The 9,234-nt window shown below is 48.1% G+C and overlaps 1 non-coding gene across 1 annotated transcript; it reads left to right on the forward strand.

Moving 5' to 3' along the window:
* Positions 1 to 8,713: 8,713 nt before the first annotated feature.
* TRNAE-UUC (transfer RNA glutamic acid (anticodon UUC)) lies at positions 8,714 to 8,785 on the forward strand. Its single transcript has one exon. It is a non-coding gene; the product is annotated as a tRNA-Glu (tRNA).
* The last annotated feature ends 449 nt before the right edge of the window (positions 8,786 to 9,234 follow it).

Here is a 9,234-nt window from a genome sequence, read left to right on the forward strand (position 1 = left end):
TCAGCAGCTAAGAGAGGATGCACTTTTTAAAACTATATATATATACATATATATATGTGTATATATATATATGTTTTTATTGATTTGGGAGAGAGAGGAAGTGAGAGGGAGAGAGAGAAATATCCATCTGCTGCCTCCAGAACGCCCCCTACTGGAGATCGAGCCTGCAAACCAGGCACGTGTCCTGACTGGGACCTCTTGGGCGTCTGCCGAGATGCTCAGGCAATGGAGCCACACCAGCCGGGCAACTGTGGATGTCCGTTGAATTCTTCAAGTACACCTGAGGTTCAAGCTCATGTTAGGCCAAATTAGCTATGTTTCTGCATTGCTGTTTGTGCATGTAGCACGTGCCAACCAGGACCAGCAGAACGCATGGATGTTGGGGTTGGAGTCGGGGACACTGCCTGGCCTCGTGTACGGCCTGGACAAAGTGATGGCTTTGGCTCCACTGACCCCATTCATGAAACTACGAATATAGTAGCTTCCAATTAATACACGAGATGCGTGTGGCGGACCATGAGGCTATGATCTTAATGGCACTGTTGTTTTCTAACTTTAAAACCCAGCTAATTGGTATCCCAGGGGCCAGCCGTAAGCCCAATTAACAAAGCGAAATAAATTAATGCTTTCTTTGAAGCGGATGAGGTCCCTGAGAGACGTGGGAAAGACCTGCCCTTCAGGGGATGCAGCAGATGGCTTCTCTGGAGGTATCTGGGAAGGAATTTCATATGCTTCCCTAGTTGGCCCGGTGGGAATTCACACTCAGCATTCGTGTACATGGGGGTCCCTGGTCCTCTAGTTTATGTTGGAAAATTCCACCAGCTTTCTAGCAAACGTCTCCAGGGACACTTCTCTGGCCAAGATCGGTCCCCAGCCACCTTTTGTTTCTCACCCCGGGGCAGAGTTTAACTTGTTTTTCTCTTCTCTGGACCTGCCACCGCTGGTCCTGGGGATGATTCCTTCCTCCAAGACCAGAGCCCGTTTGGGATACAGTCTTCCCTTTACCTTTCCTCCAAAAACAAGCATGATTTTATTTGAACTAGGGGAGGCTAAGCCTCAAAGTGAATTGATGAAAATAAAACCACAAAATAGAAAGAATTCCCAAATCTACAGAATCCATACAGTCTCCATCTCCAAGCTGCAGGTCACCATAGTCCGGGCTCTTTTCGGAGCCTGGAACTGGATCTCCTTTCTGCCCTCCTCTGCTCCGGTTTCCCTGTCTGCTCCGTTCCAGCAGGGGGGCAAGAAAAAAGAGGAAGGGCATTAAAAGATGTTTGCTGTGATCATATGTTAAAAATGGAGTTAAATCAGCCTGGCCAGTGTGGCTCAGTGGTCGGGCATCATCCCAGGCACCAGGAGGTCGCTGGTTTAATTCCTGCTCAGGGCACGTGCTTGGGCTGTGGGTTTGATCCCCTGTGGGGGGCGTGCAGGAGGCAGCTGATCGATGTTTCTCTCTCATTGATGTTTCTTTCTCTCTCCCTCTATAAATTCAATAAAAACATATTTTTTTAAAAAATGGGATAAAATCAATACTATGATACAAACAAGAACATTCCACAGCTGCTCTCTGTCAGTTATGTGGGGACAACCAATTATTAGTTTAACAGCTTCTTTTCTGTAAAGCAATGAATGAATACATTTTTGAACGTAATTTCAATAATTTCCAAAAATTACTTTTAAATTTCTTTCTTTGGACTTGAAATGATGTTTACACAAAATTTATTCCACCAGCATATTCAGAAGTAATTTATTCCTTTCAGTTTCTGGTTGGAATGTCATTAAAATGCGCAGGCTAGCAGTTTATATGTGAGTTTATGGAATATACTTTTTAGCTACGTTTGGATAAAAAGATACCTCTAGCCCGGCCGGGCGTGGCTCAGCGGTTGAGCGTCGACCTAGGATCCAGGCGATCGGGGTTCGATTCCCGGTCAGGGCACATGCCCGGGTTGTGGGCTGCAGCTGATCAATGACTCTCCCATCATTGATGTTTCTGTCTCTCTCTCACTCCCTCTCCTTTCCTCTCTCTGAAATCAATAAAGATATATTTAAAAAAATAAAATAATAGTAAAAAGATACCTCTAAAATAGTGAAGAGAAGGTAAAATATTATCTTAATAGGAATAAATGATAAACATTACTCTAATGTCAAAAAAAGTAACATTTTTTTCAAGTCTAATAGAAATTAGTATCATGGGCTAATATCATGCTCTTATATGCTTTTAGCAATAAGTATTTTCTGATTCACAGATGCGAGGCAGCGCTGTATTTATTTTATGGTATTTGAACGCCAATTTGCTTGAAATTAAGGAGTGTAAAATGAATATTTCATTCGATTCTCTGAAAGGAAAATAGTGCGGTGTAATTCAAGACTGTAAAGGGGTCGATCTACGTAGAGCAGTGGCCTCTCAGTTCCTCTGTACTCTTGCCGTGGGCCCTTGGTACATGCTGTTCCAGTTGCCTAAAACACTGTTCCTACCCGTCTGCCCTCCCGCCACTCCCAACCCCATGCTCTTTTCTGTATATATGTATATACCCAAGAAACGGAAGGAGGTACACATGATGTACATAACCCCTCCCTGCTGACACCCCATAATTTGACCCACTATGCATCCCGGTACGCGTGCGTCATCCAGTGCTGCCCATTTGGGGAATTTGGTGTGAACTGCAAGGATAGAAGTGGTATTCTGTGCCCTGCGTCCTTCCGTGAACACTGACATCCGTTCTTGTCATGTTTAGCTGCATTTTATTACTTTTCATTGGTGTATAATATTCTGATACATGGACATACCACAGTGCGTTGACTTGTTGTTACTTGCAATAGACCTTCGCGACTCGTGCCTTGTGTCTGGTTTGGGGTGATTTCAAGCCCACCGCTGCGAAGGTTCCGATGCCATTTTTGCATTGTTTTTGTCTTTTTTTTTCCTAAAAGAAAAACATGCAATTTAAAGGATGTCTGCTAGGCTTTTTCTAGCATCTTACGTGTTGGGGAAGGCAGGGTTTTCCAGATAGTATTCTGCATTTTTTATTGACTTTATTTTTTAGAGAGAGAGAGACGTGATGTGAGAGCAGAAACATCTATCGGCTGCCTCCTGCACGCCCCCTACTGAGGATCGAGCCCTCGACCCAGGCATGTGCCCTGACTGAGAATCAAACCGGTAACCTTTCAGTGCACCAACCAATTGAGCCACATGGGCCAGGGCTGTATTCTGCATTTTTGTCAGAAAAAGAACTCCTATGCCTTTGTTATCATGGGCTCATCTTGCTTCGGAGGCCATCTAAAGCCACAGTGCCAATGCCTTCTCTTTAGAGATAACAGACTGGAGCTAAGTCCAACCTCTCACACTCGTTCAGTGTTCATTCTGAACCTTACTGACCCCCCCAATTAGCTCCTTCATGAATCAAAATAATAAATCAATCCTATTTTTATCATCCAGTTCAGTTGCAGGGGAAAATATTTTACCTATCTGCAGAAGTCAGGAATTTCCATGCAGAGAACTGGATCCTTACGAAATGTTGGCAGAGCCGGAGAGGCTGGCTCCAGGCTTGGCGTCTGGGAAGGATGCCCAGAGCTGGGGATCTGGCCCTGGAAGCGTGGTGCTGGCTGTGAGGCGGGCTCTGGAAGCTGCTGCGCTGTGATGAGCCGCACTGCACCTGCAGGTCCACGGAAGCCAAACACAACTCCCATGGACACCCTCAGCCCTGCCCCTGGACACCCACTCGTGACCGGGCACCAGAAGGCGCTGGGGCCAAGGCCGGGGGTCCAGCCAGAAGGGCAGCAGTCATGCCGTCTCTGCCCTCCACACCCATGTAAGGACTTCTGGTTGGAACAATAAGTCGCCTTCAGAACTCTGCAGTCTAGGTTGGCAAAGGTAGAATCTAGCTTTCCAGCTTCTGCAGAACATGGTGCCGGGAGTCAATTCCTGGTGCCCACCCCGGCTGAGTGGGGAAACATGAAAGAACGTCTGTGAGTGCTTGGCGCTGAGCCTGGCACACGGCAAATGCCCTTTTTAGCTGCAAGGGCCCCGAGCGCTTCAAGGCCGTGGCCCCAGGAGGCAGGATTCGTGCCATCTCAGAGGTTTTCCTGGGGCACGAACACATGGGCTCACTCACTTGTGCGGGTGTTCATTTCACCAAAACCTGATTGCTTTTCTGAAAATAGGCTTGAGGTGATCATTCCGAAAGTAAATTCCCCTCCACGAGGTCTCATGGTTTGGCCAGTCAGATGGGGGTCAGTGTGCCGACTGTAACAGCCGCAACGTCAACGCTAAGGGCTGTCGCTGTGTCCAAAATGTAGGAAGCATCACTGTCCCAGACGGCGGCCCACACGCAGCAGGGCCGAGAACAGCAGTGTGGCACCTGCCTTGCAGGGGCCCAGGTCCCCAACAGCCGCCATGGCCATCCGCAGCCAGGGCTGGCATCGCCTCTCCTTCCTGGGGTATGACAGGTTGCTCCCAGCCCGGCCGGGCGGGGCTCAGCGGTTGAGCGTCGACCTAGGATCCAGGCGATCGGGGTTCGATGCCCGGTCAGGGCACAGGCCCGCGTTGCGGGCTCGATCAATGACTGTCTCATCATTGATGTTTCTCTCTCTCTCTCTCCCTCTCCTTTCCTCTCTCTGAAATCAATAAAGATATATTAAAAAAAAAAAAAAAGAAAGGTTGCTCCCCAAACCCTCACCCTGGCCGCCTATTCACCGTGTATACGGCAAAATTCTGCGCAGAGGGGAAGACAGGCCGTCAACACTCTACTTGAAAGTATTTGATCCAAACGAAATGAACTAGAGCAATATGACATTTAAGATATAATAAAGTGGAACTTCCCCAAGTGCCCTTCTTCCGACACTGTGAAGCGATATTAGCAAATTACGGGTAAGTAGGGCAGTTAGGCAATTATGCCTAATATGCAATTGTACCCTGCAGAGCTTCGGCGGAGAGGAGTGTTAAGTGGACGTGAGGGACCAAAAGAAGCGTTTTCTCCACGGCATGACTCAGCGTGGCCTTGCCCGTCTCCGCTGTCACCCACGTCAACAGCTGTCAGCAGGGCTGTCTCGGTGAGACCCCGGCTCCAACGCTCCCACGTGCGTCTCGCCTCATTCCCACGGTGACTCCCCAGGCGGGCACCGCCCACTCGCCTCACAATTTAACTTGCTCCTGGACGTCTAAAGGGGATGCCATCCGGGGCCTGCGGTTTTCTCTTTAACGATCCATAGTTTTCACCCGGTTAACACGGCATTCGGTAGATACGGGTTTCTCCTCTTTGGCATTTTCCTGGAAGTCCCAACACGCTCACGGTGATGTGGTTTCATACACTGGAGAGTAACTGATGGACTAGTCTATGCAAAAAAAGGGTTAAAAGGCAAACTTTTCAATCGGATGATATTCCCAAGAAATTTACATCCCCCTCGATTTAAATGCCCGTCTTCTCCTCTCCTTTCTCTCTACTAAATGGGCCAGAAAGAAGTGATGCGCGAACAGAAAACCAGGTTCTGCGCAGCCACCAACCCACCGCCCGGAACTTAGAGTTTCCACATGAAACTGCTGCCTTGAAATCAATTCGAGCCATTGTGGGGGTTCCTAAGGAGAACAGTTTCCTTTGAAGTCGACAGTGCACTAACTGTTCCCAGCCGTGAGGGGTGGTTAACATCAGCACATTAAACCAACTTCCTCACTGGTTCTGCCAAAGCTAAGAAACTTAGCGCCGGCCGGTGTGGCTCAGCGGTTGAGCGTCGACCTATCAACCAGGAGGTTGGACTCTGGGTCAGGGCACAGGCCCGGGTTGTGCCCAGCAGGGGGCGACCATGCAGGAGGCAGCCGATCAGTGACTCTCATCATTGATGTTTCTCTAGCCTCTCCCTTCCTCTCTCTGAAATCAATAGAAACATATTTAGAAAATAATAATAATGGTGAACTTAGCCCTGGCCGGTGGGGCTCAGTAGGTTGAAAGTCACCCTGTGCACCCCAAGGTCACCAGTTCAGTTCCCAGCAAGGGCACATGCCCAGGTTTTGGGCTCAATGGGAGGCAGCAGTTCGATGTATCTCTCTCACATCAATGTTTCTCTCTCCCTCTCTCTCTAAAATCAATAAAAACATTTTTAAAAACCTAATGAACTTAGAAATAGATGCTGCAAGAATTCAGATTGTCAAACATGTTGTGGGGGGGGAGCCCGCCACACGTGTAGCCTGGGAACCTCGTGGGTGGCGGGGAGCCTCTGGAAAGCCTTGCCTGCCTTCTGCACGTGGAGCTGTGGGGGTTCGCTGCGGAGCTGGGGAGGAGGTGGGCAATCGCAACCTTTTGGAAGTCTTTAATTGCAGGCCAGCTTCTGCGTAATCATAGCCTGTTACCTTGCCAGTCCTGGGATATTTTTAACTGTGAATTTATTTTTACCACTTTCGTCGTAGCCATTTCAATGGGAGAAAGTCGTCTTTTGTGTCCTCTTAGGGTTTTCTGTGATATGTTTTGGAGAAAACAGCTCAAACGTGTTTCACGCCGGTCATTTTGAGGCTTGGAAAGGAGCCCGGGTGGTGGCAGGCACGGTGGGTCCTTCTGCAGCGAGGAGCCTGTGGCCTACAAGGAGCCCTGCTGACGTCAAAACGTCACTGCAAACGTTTCTCCTCATAGAGATCCTTGAAATGTATCTTATTTTAGGTTCATGGGAACTTTGTTAGTAATACTTCTATACTTGATTTGATTTATATTGTCAAAACTTATAATAGTTATTGAGTACCTATCAGTTTCTACCTTGTGGCTCAGTGGTTAGAGCATCTGCCTGCGCACCAGAGGGTCTCAGGTTCTATTCCCAGTCAAGGGTATGTGCCTGGGTTGCAGGTTTGATCCCCACCTCCAGCCAGGGGATCCCCACCTTCAGATCCCCACCCCACCCCCAGCGTGAGAGGCAGCCAGTTGATGTGTCTCTCATCGATGTTTCTCTCTCTCCCTCACTCCCTCCCTTCCTTCCTCCCTTCTGATCTCTCTGAAAAGCAATGGAAAGAGTGTCCTCATGTGAGGATTACCAACAACGAAACACTCAGATTCCAGTTTTCAGATAAGCAAGTACAGGGATGCAATTTACATGATGACTGTAGTTAACCCTGCTCTATGGGATAATAGAAACCTGCTAAGCGAATGAACCCTAAAAGTTCATCACAAGGAAAAATCATTTTTTCCTCTGTGTGTGTGTGTGTGTGTGCGCGTGTGTGTTGACCAATGTTAACTAAACATATTTTGGCAATCGTTTCTCAAAATTTCTAAGTCACTGCTGTAAACCTTAAATTTATAGGATGCTGTATGTCAATTATCCCATTTAAACTGAAAGAAAAAAGAATAAATATTCCATGCTTCCATTTCGATGATTTCCAAAAATATAAAAACTTTAGCCATGTGTTGTGGAGGGATGCGCGTGTTAAATTTTTCAAGAAAAGCACTATAATAACTTCAATAGATATATATATAACTCCAGCTTCTACAACACGGCAGACTTCATCACACTTCCTTCAGAAAGAGACAGATGAAATAGATACAACCATGAAGGACAGAGGGGCTTTGGATTCATAATTATCAAGGTCCCATTCATTCATGAAAGAATATGCTTTCTTTCCAAACACATACAACTTTCAAAAACCACACTCTGAACCACAAAGGCAATTGCCAGGCTTCTACCTTCACATGATTTTTAATTTCGAGGTATATAAATGCTTGACTTAAAACTGTTTCCTTATGTAAATGCTTTGTGAAAATAAATGTGGTTTGCTGGGAGCCAAGGAAGGGAGTTGTTGGGCACAGCAGGGGCAGGCAGCCCTGACCAGGTGGCACCGGCTTCCAAGAACTTCCTTTCTCCCCAGGACTTGCCAGCTCTGGAGCTTGGCACACTTTTGCTCTTTGGCAGAATGGTAGCTGGGAGCAGTGAGGCTGAGGTTTCTTTTAAATGCATCTTGGCTGCTGGCCTGTTCCCAGGTTCTCAGGCTGACCTTGCGGGCTGTCTGCTCATCTGTATCTGACCATGGGCTGCGCTTACCTGCCTCCCAGGCAGTGTTCTGGTTGTTTATTTTTTTGCATTTATTTTGTATTTTTGTCTTTTGGGGTTGTTTCCCCCCCGCCAATGTATGAGTGCAGTGTGTGGGTTTCTCTTGGGTTTGGGGTGTTTTGTTCCGGTTCCAATAATGCAAGGCCATCCCCAGGAAGATCTAAAAAAACCAGGGCCTCCAAAGGCCTTAGGCCCCAGGCTGCCCCCCTTCCTTCTTTCATGCAAATGCAAAATCATGCAAACGCAAAAATCATGCAAATGCAAAATCTTGCAAATGTAAAATCATGTAAATGCAAAATCCGGGCTGCAGGGTCCTGGGACCTAAAACATCCAGATGGAAAATGGGGTCTAAAAAGGTCACCTTGGCGACAAAACCAGGACAGAGACCTGGAGTCCCGGCTCGTGACTCGCTCTGAGCCATTCAAACCTGACCGCGGGGCTTTGCGCAGAGAATTGTGCAAATTCGGGCCTGGGGGGGTGAGGGATCGGCGCCCGCAGGCCCCGCGCCCGGACTCCCGGGGCTCAGCGGGGACACGCGGCGCTGAGGCCGCTGCAAAGGCTGCGCCCGACACCGCGCAGGCGCAGAGGGCAGGGGAGCCCGGGGGCGGGGCCTGGGCGGGGCCGGGGGCGGGGCCGGGCGCAAGGCGGAAGCGGCGGATGATTCAACTCGCTCGCGGCGCACGCAGCCCCCGTCGTCTCCCACATGGTCTAGCGGTTAGGATTCCTGGTTTTCACCCAGGCGGCCCGGGTTCGACTCCCGGTGTGGGAACGCCCGAACTTTTAGAATTTTTTAAAAAAAAATAAAAAAATTCATTCACCTTTAGAAGACGGCATTTCAATTCTCGTAGTGGGATCTCCTGGCCGGAGCTTTTTTTGGGGCATTTACATTCAGCTCTGCAGGCATTTACTTTTTGGCCTCTATCTTATCTATTTTTTGAGCTATTGATGACAAGTAAAAGCATTTCTAAAGAAAATGTATTGTTTAGTATTAAAGTTATCTTTTAATATATGTTACTGATGTTAAAAAATCTAAAAATTACACTCACAATTGAAATTACATTTTTGCCGGGAACTAAAGTTCCCTTTCGGCCGATAAAGGTCTTACCCAAGACAGTGCTGAATGTCATCGCTAAGGTCTTTTCATTCTTTCCTGGGGCGGGCACCGGTTCCCAGGGGGGCACAGCCTGTGTCCTGAGTGTTGGCATTTTTGCTCGTCGC

This window comes from Miniopterus natalensis, chromosome 22 (assembly GCF_054644295.1).
Source record: "Miniopterus natalensis isolate mMinNat1 chromosome 22, mMinNat1.hap1, whole genome shotgun sequence".
In the NCBI taxonomy this organism is placed as follows: Eukaryota; Metazoa; Chordata; class Mammalia; order Chiroptera; family Miniopteridae; genus Miniopterus; species Miniopterus natalensis.